Source organism: Molothrus ater, chromosome Z (genome assembly GCF_012460135.2).
Source record: "Molothrus ater isolate BHLD 08-10-18 breed brown headed cowbird chromosome Z, BPBGC_Mater_1.1, whole genome shotgun sequence".
In the NCBI taxonomy this organism is placed as follows: domain Eukaryota; kingdom Metazoa; phylum Chordata; class Aves; order Passeriformes; family Icteridae; genus Molothrus; species Molothrus ater.
The window spans coordinates 2,049,088-2,061,371 of NC_050511.2; positions in this window are offsets into that span (position 1 = coordinate 2,049,088).

The following is a 12,284-nucleotide window of genomic DNA, read 5'->3' on the forward strand; positions in this document are numbered from 1 at the left end:
ATGTCAAAAGGGAGCATTTGAAACTCTAACAACTGCTTCTTCATCGCCAGTGAGTTTGGGCTTTCTCGATCTCAATCTGAAATCTCTCTGGTTAAGAGTCAAGCTGCTCTTCCCCTGTGTCTTCTGAAGGTGGTGAACATCACCTCTCTCATTGGCACCAGAACTGAATGAAACCAGGTGGTTTTTGGATTTGAATCCTGTGATTGACAGTCTTTAGTAAACAGCAAGGGAATGAACTCAGCAAAAAGGTTTTCTGTGTTTGGAAGAATTTCTAAGGTCTGTCATGTTGGCTCTCTTGATGTTCTCTAAGATAAAAATTTCAGCATTCCCATATCCAGAAGGTCTCTGCCCTCAGCCTGATGGTGCTCATGAAATTTGTAAAGACTGGATAATCTTGGAGAGTTCTTATTATCAATTTTGGGTGAAACAAAGGAAGAGAATAAAAACATATCAGGGAAACACTTGGAGGCTCACACACGTGGGTTGTAAGTTAAAAGTGACTCCCTTAAGAAATCAGTTAATTGTAACAACATAGAATTAATACTATTATGAAAATTATGTACAGTGCAAATCTCTTTACTGGTTAAATTTACTGGCTAAATTCCCTGCGTATTCATCCATTTTTACACCAAATCATGATTTTTTATTGCATTAACTGAGAGCTGTCATTCATCTCAAGTTCTGAAAGCTAAACCCAGAAGGGAAGATTTGACACAGTACTGTACCATGCCCTTGAGGAGGGAGTTTAGGCTGGATGTGTTGGGCACATTTCTCTGTGAAAAGCAACACAGAATTTCCCAGTGTCAGGCTGAGTGATTTGAGATGACACAAACTTAAACTTAAGACCCAGGATAGAAGGTAGACCATGGGTAGACCAAGCTGCCAGAAACCCAGCAACGAACCAACATTCTTTTAGACAAAATAACCCTATAAAGATCCTCATTTGCAAAAGTAGCCCTTTGAAGGGAGGAAAACACCAAAGCCTAGATGGAATTTATAATCTTTATATTTTTTGTTGTTTTTTTTTTTCTTTTTACCTACAGAAAACTCATGTCTGATTCATTAAGTTACATGATCTTTGCCATGGGTAATTTTTATTCCAAACTGTTTTATGCAGCTCTAACCACAATCCTTCTGATCCTGTGCAATCATTTGTTGTCTGTAGTATCAGAAAGCTCTGGAGTGGTGAGATAATACCCCACAACCATCAGCTGTACAGGGACTTTGGGCTGCAGACATTGACATTCCCCTTTTTCATGCTTTTCAGCATGGAGGGAAACATTTTGTATGAGTCAGAAAATATTTTGTAAAATAAAATAGAAGAGTGTGGGGGGGGAATGTCCTAGGTAAGAAAGTGCTATCGTTTACAACCAGGAGTAAGAAGCAGTTCTTAGTTTGGATTGATTGAATGAATTCTGTGGCTAAATCAACAGAGACCATTCCTTTACACAGATCAGGAAGGCTGATTTTCCATCTAGCAAAGAGGGACTTTTTCCCTGCCAAAGTAACTGGCAAGAATCTCTTGAAGCCAGTTGGTGTACTGATGGAAACCAGAAGAAATAAGCAGGAAATAAATGCTTGCAGATAAGATACTGACTTTTGGGACTTGGGCTGCAGTCTTTATTTGGTGGCATTTCAAAAAGTGATTTTTTTGGTTTTCTGGGTGGGGTTTTTTGTTTGGTTTTTTTTTTGTTTGTTTGGTTTGGTTTTGGTTTTGTTTGTTTTGTTTTGTTGGTTGGTTTTTTGTGTTGAGTAGGGTTGGAAGGGGTTTTGTTTAATTATCTTTGTTTTTTACTGTTTTTTGTGGTGATGCCCATCACAGACTGACCAGCAGATGCCCATTGCTGAGCTGCTTGGAGACTCTCTCTGTGTGCTGTTGGTGAGCCCACGTTGGATCCCTGCTGGATCTGTCCCCACATCCTCCACCCCAGCTCCTTCTCACCCTGAGTCTCCTCTGACTCCTCCTACACAGCTCTTGCAGCATCCCTCACCAGGCAGCAGCTCCCCAAAGCCACCAAAGCACCCCCAAAACCTCTGCACAGGTAACATGGGTTTGTTCTGCACTGGAGGCGTACAAAAACCAGCCCAATAACAGCAGAAACACCTTGGCTGTTTAATTCACTTGTAGCATCTGCACCCTGGAGAGGCTCTTCCATGCTCAGCAAATTTCCCATCAGAGCAGCCAAATGCCATCTCCTGTTGCCTCCAGTTTTTTACAGTACTGATGTCCTTATTTAAAAAAAAAAAAAATGAAAATCCTGAAAAAAGTAAATATTGTTGTGGACTGCTTGTGCTGTGGCACAACACAGTTTTCACTGATGCCTCCAAAAAATATTTTCTTAAAACTCCCTTTTTTTAAAATTACATTATGGGCTCTGTAGGGCATTTTCATAGAATCCCAGAATGGTTTGGGTTAGAAGTGAAATAAAATAAATATAATCTCATTCCAACCCTCTTCCATGGGTAGGAACACCTTCAGCTAGACCAGGTTGTTCCAAGCACCATCCAGCCTGACCTGGGACACTCCAGGCTCACCTCCAGGGCTTCTGCACAGTGCTGAAAGGGAATTTCAAGGAATAGTTTAAAGTCAGCATTGTTTTTTCCTCCTTTGGAGAGTAAATGTAGCAGAAATTTATTGCGTGAACTGGCTTGGTCAGAGGAGATTTCTTGTTATTCATGGTAAAATTCATCTGTGGGAATTTCACAAGTTCTCGTGTAAGATGGGAAGTAGCAGCACTTTATTAGCTCAGGCAATGAGATCCCTTACAAAATCAGGAGGCTGGTTTTGAATCTCTGGTGGCACCAAAATACAGGGTTGATGACTTTCCTTCTCCCTGCTCCAGCTGATGCCCCCCAGTTCTCCCCCTTGTGCCAGGACCTCAGGAGCACCTCAGGAATGAGCAGGACTGTGATGCTGGGACATCTTGCTGTCAAGACAAAGGATGGACATGCTTTGGTGTGCTTTGCAAAACTCCCTCAACACTAAACCCTCACCCAGGCCACCTCACCCTACAACCTCCTCCCAGAACCACCAGCTTCAACACCTGCTCCGTGTGAAACCTACCTGGGGAGGTAAATGCAAAAAAGACCAGTGGAGACCTCCAAAGCAGGCTTAAAAATTGAGTGGATGATTCATCCATTGATTCTTCCATGCAAAATACACCCCAACTTCAGCCTCTGCCTCTGTTTTTCCCCTCCCCACAACCCCAGCAAAGCCCTAACCCTCCTGGCTCAGTCCTATCTGGGCGAGTTTGCCTGTGCCTGTGTATGTCTGTGTATTTTTTTTTTTTTCCAGAGTGACTTGTTTGTGCTGTCATCAGCCGTTGTTTTGGTAAATGGTGAGTTAAACAGATATATCCAAGCGTAAAATCTAAAAAATGTTCCCTGTGGGCGCCTGGGGGGTGTTGTTTGAAATCAACTACATATCAATTGAGCGGCGGCGAGCGGATCCGATGATAAATTCCAGTCCACAGACGCCTTATAAATTACATTTTTTTGTTCACGATCTAGCCTCATCTCAGCTCCCCAGAGGCCCTTAGACTGAGAACTATGATTGTGTTGGAGAAATGTTTGCTCAGCTTGAGCGATGCCATTAGTGTTACATGTGCCAGGCCGCTCTCGCCGGCACCCCCCACTTCCACCCCTCCATCCCCCCAATCCCAATCCGATCCCCCTCCCTCTTCCTGCCTTCCACAAAATGCAATATGTGCCTGGTAATTTTTCTGTTCATTATCTCATTGTTTTCTGTAAGTACAAGGTTAGATTGAATTACTGCAGGCTCTATTGTCTATTTGTAATTCTCCTTCCATGCCGTGCTACTAATGAATGGGCAATTTAGTCAAATCTTTGTAACGGCTTCTTCTGTGCGTCAGCCACTTAATTACTCTGAGCTTTTCTCACTGCTGCTTTATTGCATGGAAACTCAGGCTGCTTCCAGGTCTTTGCTAGGGGATCTCCAGCTCCAATAGAAGGGAAAAATAACCATAACAATAACCAGCCTGGATTATCTTGATTCCTTGGTGTAGCAGCATCCTCGTCGCACAGGGGCTTGCCTGTCCTGCGGGGTTTGTTTGCTCTGGAGTTGGTGCGTTTGTTGTTGTGTGTGCACAGAGGAAACTGTCAGTGTGTAAATTAGGCAAAGTGCATCTAAGGTGAAAGTGGTAGAGACCCTTCAACGTGATGAGTGCCAGAAAAAAAGGGCAAAATAAAAAATGCATATAGGATGTCATTTTATGGAATATACCCTACTCCAGACAATTCTACTGAAGCTGAGACGCCAATCCCCATCTGTTTCAGGATCTCCAAAGTAACTTGTTTTTGCAACCAGAGGAAGAAATTGTGCTCTTTCTGTTTGTTTGTTTGTTTGCAAAATGGATATGTTCACCTTTGTGTTTAGCATCCAATGTTTCAATCGGCAAATCAGGGGTAGGGTGTGGGAATAAACACATTTTAAAATCCATTTAATAGAACTAATCTTGATCATTTATAACTAGGATTAGGTAGGTAAGTATGTGTAAAGAGCTTTAGAACAGCCCCTTTGTATGATAAATACTTTTTTCCCCCCTTAATAAGAGGACACAAAGAACGTGAGAGGAAATAAAGGAGTTTGAAAGAAAGTATTGTGAAATACAAATAATAGTGTGACAGATTATCTCCATGCGTGATCTGAGTCGCCTGTTTAAATTCCTAAAGGGATTCCATTCCTCTCTTCAGTGTCTGAAATTCTCGGAGGCTGATGGAGTGCAGGATAATGGGCAGGTGGGCCCTAGGAGTATTTGAACTCCACTTTTTCTCTGCGTTTAAACTGGACACCAATACTAAAATCGCATCTTTAGTAAACTGTGCTGCCTCTTTATGACATAACTGTGTTTTAGTTTTTCATTTTGCTCAGGGTGTGTTGTCTCCATGGAAGAAATGCTTTAACAGTCTCTCTCTGATCCTGTTCCTATTTATATCTATGTGCTGCTGCCAGAAACCCAAACCTCTGGTTGTACTTTTTGGTCACGTTTCTCAATTTTTAATTCAAAATTGAAACTTTGGATTTGTTCAGGGATTCATTAATTTGTGTCAAGTTGACCTTTTACAGAGGTTTTCATATCCATATTACAGACAGGCATAAACTTCCTATTGATTTTGCTCAAAGCATCTGCATGCTCAGTGATATAAACAGACATTTAATACACAAACAGTAAGTTCAACAGTATAAACATATTTTCGTTCCACTTCCTGTGACTGGAAAAGAAATTCCAATTAAAATTCTGTTTTGCACAGTTTTTAGGGAATGGATTTACTGGAGAAGATCTTGAAAGCTTCACAAGAATATGAAAAGGCTGATAACAAATTACTGTAATTATTAACCATTGGAAAGGTCTTTCAAAAGGCTTTCCAAAGAACTTTCCTATAGGGGAATTTCCAAACCCCTGGAGGCAAATTGCAGAAAAGAGCTCAGTGCTGAAAACCAGCACAAAGGCATGGTGGGAGATGGGGAGATTTTGACTAATGCTCATGTTTATCTTTGACACTACAAATCAGAATCTTCCCCAGTGCAGGAGCAGTTGGCACGTGGAGAGGGGCTGCATCTGCCCTCCCCGTGGCACTGGGATGAGGCAGGGTGGTGTGTGTGTGCCTGGGACAATCTGCAGTGTCCATCCCACAAGTTCCTGGCTGCTCTCTTATCCCTTGGCTGGGATTTGCTTCACCAGCTCTCATGGTGGGACTCACTTGGCCTTCATGACAGACATGTGTGGCTTTAGTCCCCCATTCTTCCCCAGACCACCCTAAAGTGGCCATCCAATACAGACTGTCCACAGCCAGAAATGGGTTCTGACTTGTTGGGTTTTGCTCCTAAAGGCTTAAAGCTCTTTGATTTCAGCCGAAATTGAAATAACCCACTTTTTACATGATTGCAAACAAAACTGACTGCAGAGATGCCCCAGAATTTGGCCAGGACACAAATGAGAAACTCTGTGAAAACCTCCAAAGCAAATTCTTGTGTCAGTAAATGTTCATTTTAATCACAGCAGTGTGGCCTGGTCAGACTGACCTTTTTTCCCCTCTTCAGGCTTAGGAAAGTGTGCTGAGCTCATTGTGACCCTAACACCATCCCAACATTCTGCTTCACTTGCCCTGTCCCCATGCTCGTGTGCTCCTTCCTCTCCTCCTGCACAGGCTGTTCCTTGTGTCCACCTGGAGGTGCTGCAAACAGACAGATCCTGTCCAGGGCTTGTGTTCAATCCTGGATGTCACCAAGGAAGAACAATTTTACACTGGGATAGGACAAGAGTGATGCTTGTAAACTGAAGGAGGGTGTATTTAGATAAGATACAAGGAAGAAGCTTTTCACAATGAGGGTGGTGAAACACTGGCACAGGATGCCCAGAGCACCTTTGGCTGCCCCTGGATCCCTGGAAGCATCCCAGGCCAGGTTAGATGGGGCTTGGAGAAAGCTGGGACAGTGGAAGGTGTCCCTCCCCACGGGTGGAACTGAATGAGCTTTAAGGTCCCTTCCAACACAAACAATTCCATGGTTCTGTGGCCATGGCATGACATGGCTGTGCCAGGAGGGGTTGTCCAGGTCTCACTGGATCAGTGGCCCCTTGGCTGCTCTGCTGCAGTGCTTTGTGTGGAGGGATAAGGGGACCTCTGCCAGCATCTGGGCCAGTGAGTGCTGGGTTTCTAACCACCCCTTTCTCATGCCACTCACAGAACTGAAAACAGCACATGCCTTCAGAAACACATATCATTAAATAACAGCTTATTTCTATTTGTGTTTGTAGAATAGCTGAAAGTGGGGAGGCAGCCTAAGAGCAAGCTGGTGCCTCGTAGACCCAGATAGGCTCTTTGCCTGCTTTGTTATAATACTTCATTGGAACTGACACATTGATAGCCACAGTTTTTCTAGGAAGTGACCTTCATGCTGCCCATTGATTCCCAGTGGCCATCAACTCCTTGCAATTGGAATGACAGGCCAGGTTAAAGGTCAGTCCTTAAATAAAGCTTCTGGATTACTAAACACCTGAAGTTCAAATGAAAATGGAAATCCGCACCTCATTTTATGTGACATGTTACTGCTAATGACACTTCGGGATCTTAAACGGCTCCTGCTCTTTAACTCATGTGCATGTTTCACTCCATAACCCCTTAAACCAGCTCCTTTCTCCGCCACTGCTGGACCCTTACAGGACAGGCAGCAGGGAAAAGCAATCTCCCTGGGATATATGGCTTCTGGGGAGGAAAAAAGCTTTCTCAGGAAAAGACATCAGAACCAATTAAAACATTTGCCTTTCGAGCGATGGCCAGAAACAATCATTCCCTTAATTAAGATTCACAGTAAAAGGATTTTATTTACATGAGCTGTGGCATTAAAAAGACCCCCGTTGCAGAGCTGTGGAAGTTGGATGTGTTTTGTTTGCCTGTGCACAGTGGGGCAGTTCTGGACCTCTGGGTGTGCCTGGTTGTGGGGATGGGTGTGGGGGCTCTGCACAGCAAAAAAGAGGGTTGTTATCTCCCCATGCCTCACAGAGCTGTGCTTAAGTCATCCTCATGCCAAGACTTGTTCCCAAAGCCCTCAGCCTTGGTGAGACCCAGCTTTCTGTCTGTGGGGCATCCAGGAGTACCATCAGTGCATTGGTTGGGAAAAGCTCAAAATTGGGGAAATTTTAAATTGGTGAACCAAAACCACTACATGAGGGCTCCCAATACCTTTCCCAAGGGACCTCCAGGCTCCCTGAGGATGATGCTCTCAAATGCACCTCTTTGTCTTCTCCTCTGAATTTTTGGTTATTTCCTGCACCTTAACCTGAGTGGGAAACATTGTCAGAAAGGGGAGTAAACTTGTCATTGCATTTTCACAAACATTATACTTATTCTGAAGCTTCTGCCAAGAATACTTTGACAGATTCTGCTAATTTGCTTCTATGTTATTACAACATCTCTGGTTTCCAGCTGAGTTTAGCATACCCTTGTGCCAGATGCAGTGAGTGCTCCCTGTCAGATGCAGTACCCACCCCAAAATTCACACAGTCTAGATAATAACATGAAGCTATTTGCTGCAGGGAAGGTTCATCTTCTGCAGTGTGTCAGGCCAGTGGGTGCCACAATCTGGTGGACACGTCAGCATGCTCATATTTCTTTATCCACAGTCCCCAGTGTTTAATAAATGACCACATAACAAGTTAAGGGTATCTGAGGTCCCTCACTGGCACTGCAGCTCATTAGCATGGTAAGGCCTGATCCAATGCAGGGCTGCCTTGTCTAAAATATTTTCCTGGAAGAATCTCTGGACCACCCTAAATACAAGTTGTGCCTGGAAATTGACTGAGGCCCAAACACAGGTAAGGTCTGTTCTGACAGTCTGTAGTGACCACATTTCTATGCCTCTTTAATTTAGCTTGGAAATTTGCTTCAAACTGCACCAGAAGAGGCTTAGATTGGATATTAGGAAAGATTTCTTCACTGAAAGAGATGCCCAGCCCTGGAAAAGGCTACCAAGGGCTGTGGTGGAGTCCTCATTCCTGGAGGGGTTTAAAACCCATGCAGATGTGGCACTTGGGGTCATGAGCTGGTGGTGACCTTGGCAGTGTTGGGTTGGGCTTGGTAAACTTAGGGAGCTTTTCCAGCTGAAGTGATTCTATGGTTCCACAATATTTATCATCAAATTTCCAACTACAATCCTATGTGTGTGCATCAGTTTGTGTTGGATGATGCTTTCATTGCTTTGGAGTATCAGTGTTGGCACAAATGGAGGGAGGGAGGGAGGGAGGGAGGGAGGGAGGGAGGGAGGGAGGGAGGGAGGAAGGAAGGGAGGGAGGGAGGAAGGGAGGGAGGGAAGGAAGGAAGGAAGGGAAGGAAGGGAAGGAAGGGAAGGAAGGGAAGGAAGGGAAGGAAGGGAAGGAAGGGAAGGAAGGGAAGGAAGGGAAGGAAGGGAAGGAAGGGAAGGAAGGGAAGGAAGGGAAGGAAGGAAGGAAGGAAGGAAGGAAGGAAGGAAGGAAGGAAGGAAGGAAGGAAGGAAGGAAGGAAGGAAGGAAGGAAGGAAGGAAGGAAGGAAGGAAGGAAGGAAGGAAGGAAGGAAGGAAGGAAGGAAGGAAGGAAGGAAGGAAGGAAGGAAGGAAGGAAGGAAGGAAGGAAGGAAGGAAGGAAGGAAGGAAGGAAGGAAGGAAGGAAGGAAGGAAGGAAGGAAGGAAGGAAGGAAGGAAGGAAGGAAGGAAGGAAGGAAGGAAGGAAGGAAGGAAGGAAGGAAGGAAGGAAGGAAGGAAGGAAGGAAGGAAGGAAGGAAGGAAGGAAGGAAGGAAGGAAGGAAGGAAGGAAGGAAGGAAGGAAGGAAGGAAGGAAGGAAGGAAGGAAGGAAGGAAGGAAGGAAGGAAGGAAGGAAGGAAGGAAGGAAGGAAGGAAGGAAGGAAGGAAGGAAGGAAGGAAGGAAGGAAGGAAGGAAGGAAGGAAGGAAGGAAGGAAGGAAGGAAGGAAGGAAGGAAGGAAGGAAGGAAGGAAGGAAGGAAGGAAGGAAGGAAGGAAGGAAGGAAGGAAGGAAGGAAGGAAGGAAGGAAGGAAGGAAGGAAGGAAGGAAGGAAGGTTGGTTTCTAATATCAAAATCTCACAAGTCCTCTACAGCCTCTCCTGTATACACTGTTATATCACCTAGATTAAGCTTTTTTTGGAAGGCAGGCATCTGGAATAAAGATGGATATCTTTTGTTTAGAAACCAGTGCCAGAATGTAACTCAAATAATTCCACAGGACCATTCCTAATAGCAGAACTCCACCAGGAGGCATTGCACAGATCATGGATGTGGCATTTTGGGATATTTTTTAGTGGTGAACAAGGTGGTGCTGAGTTAATGTTTGGATTTAGTGATCTTGGAGCGATCTTTAGTGATCTTAGATCCAACCACAAGTATTCATGATTTTGTGATCCATAGCTGAACATGCAGCAGGTTGAAGGCCGTGCTTCTTCCAGCTCCCTGCCGCTGTTCTGTTGGGGGCCTGTGGTCTTTTTGGAGTGTTTCTGTAGCCTGCCTGCAGCAGGAATGGTTTAATTGCTGTCCAGGCTGGTGTCTCTGGCCCAGGGGCTGGGTGGACAAGGGGCCGGGTGATGCTCTTGTTTCCCAGCACGGTATCCAGAGGCAGCGGGAAGAGGGAGCTGCCGCCTGTAAACCGCCCAGGTGATGGATTGTCTCTGTCCCTTGTCAGCCTGACACCACTCACCAGCACTAAGTTAATCCAAACAACACCGTGCAGCCTGTGTGCTGCCAGGGCTTGCTAATGCCCAGCTAATAAAGCAGGAATAGCAGAGACACTGAGCACAGTTTCGTGAAGAGATTTAAGCACTTGTTAATGGGTTGGGAGCACCAAAATGTGAGTTTGCTGACTATCTGCTTCAAGCATTTGCTAGTTTTGGTGGGATTTCAGGCACAACACCCAGATTTTTAAGGCAATGATTTAAAATGTCTAAGAAGAAAATTAACTCTATCCCAGCCAAAGCTAGGACATGAAATTAAAAGATTAGGTAATCTCTCCAAATAACCCTTTGGTTCTGTTCATTTTGTAAAAAAAAAAAAAAAACAAACCTAAAAAAAAAAACCCCAACCCAGCTTCACCTGGTAAAATCTAAGGAAATCTTCTGTGTAACATTGGAATAATAGAACTTGTTTCAAACCATCTTCCAAAAAAATGTTTAAAATGTTTCCCCTGGCCAGAGACCTTATGCTGAATTTCAGCCAGCAGCAAATCTTTTCCAGCCAGTGTTATAAATCAAAACTGGGTTTCTAATGAAAGTGCTGACACAACTTTAACTGTAATGGTATTTTCAGGCAAAACTGTAAAGAAATTGGAGCAGTACACTCAGTATTCTTGTGCCATATCCAGAATTGACTTTTTTTACCTTCCTCTTGAGTTCTTCTCTGCACCACAGCAATGCTGAGAATAAGTGTAATTGTCATGTAATGGGGAATGGATATATCTGCTATACCTAGTGAAATTCTACCGTATAAACCCTCTCCCTAGAAAAATCAAGAGAAAAATGGCCAATTTTTAAAAAATTATTTGTCTATAAACTAACAGCTCTGTGTGTGAGTAGCTGCCCAGATCACTCAGCCTCATATTTGCTTCCTGAGTGGACAACTGAAATATTAAAAATACTAAAAAAGAAAGAGTAGCCAATATGCAAAAAGACATCAGAACCAATTAAAATATTAAAAAACTCTTCCTGGTCGAACATCTATGTAGAGCAGCCTTTTGCTCCAACATTCTTGAAATCTGGGTGAAAACTGGGTGAAACTACAACATGGGCAAGGGATGTACTTTTGGGAAGATCAGTGGTCCCAGGGGATCCCCTCGTGCATTAAAGCTTGCACAAGCACAGAGATGCACAAGGACATTGGGGTTGATGGAACCCTTGGATTGTTATAGTGCTTCAAAGCAGGTTTTTTGGAAACAGAACGAAAATCAGGATTCTGGTGAAAATTTAAAACCTCTGAAAAAGCTGTGGCTGGGCAACAATCAGAAGGATTCTTCTCAAAGTTGTCCCACATCAAGAAGGATCCAAAAATTCCCCTGCAATAATTTAAAATCACTGATTCTTCCCAGCAGAAATATTTCTGAGAGAATGAGATAATTTTTAGTGAGATTCCACAGAAATAGAAGAAGGTTCTCCATTGGAAATCTGCTTGGTTCCCTACACAGTTTGCTGCTGTATTTCAGAGACTGTGATATTTGCATGTATTATCATAAGGATTTCAAAGTATCACCAAATGAAGGACTTTGAAATCAATTTCCATGCCTGTTCTACATAAATTTTGTTCAAAGTCCAGTCAAAGGGCAGGACAAAATGCTTCTTGAAATCCAGAAACTAAGAAAATACTCAGGAATATGGTTCTAAGAAGCCTAAAGACCTTGCTAACATTTCTTACAGTGATGAGATTCCTTTTGGAATTTCTGGATTCAAGATCACTAAGACACAGAGGACACCTACCAGGACAGTGCGTGGTCACTTTTAAAGGTGCTAAATCATTCACAGGAATTAAAAATCACTGTCTAGTTGCTGATCCTGCAACACAGTGTCCCACAGGGAGGATGGGAGCTCTTTATTTTTGCCTTCCTCAAACACAACATGACATTCCCATTATTTTCTATAGAATGGTGGATCTGCATTTATCTCTCCAAGGCTGAGTTACGTGAGTAAATGGTTTTATGGGATGTTTTTCTGTAGGGTATCAAATGGAAGGGAACCTGGCTTGCTTTCCCACTTCAATTTTACTTCCCTAATGGTTACAAGGATGAAAGTAGGTTTGT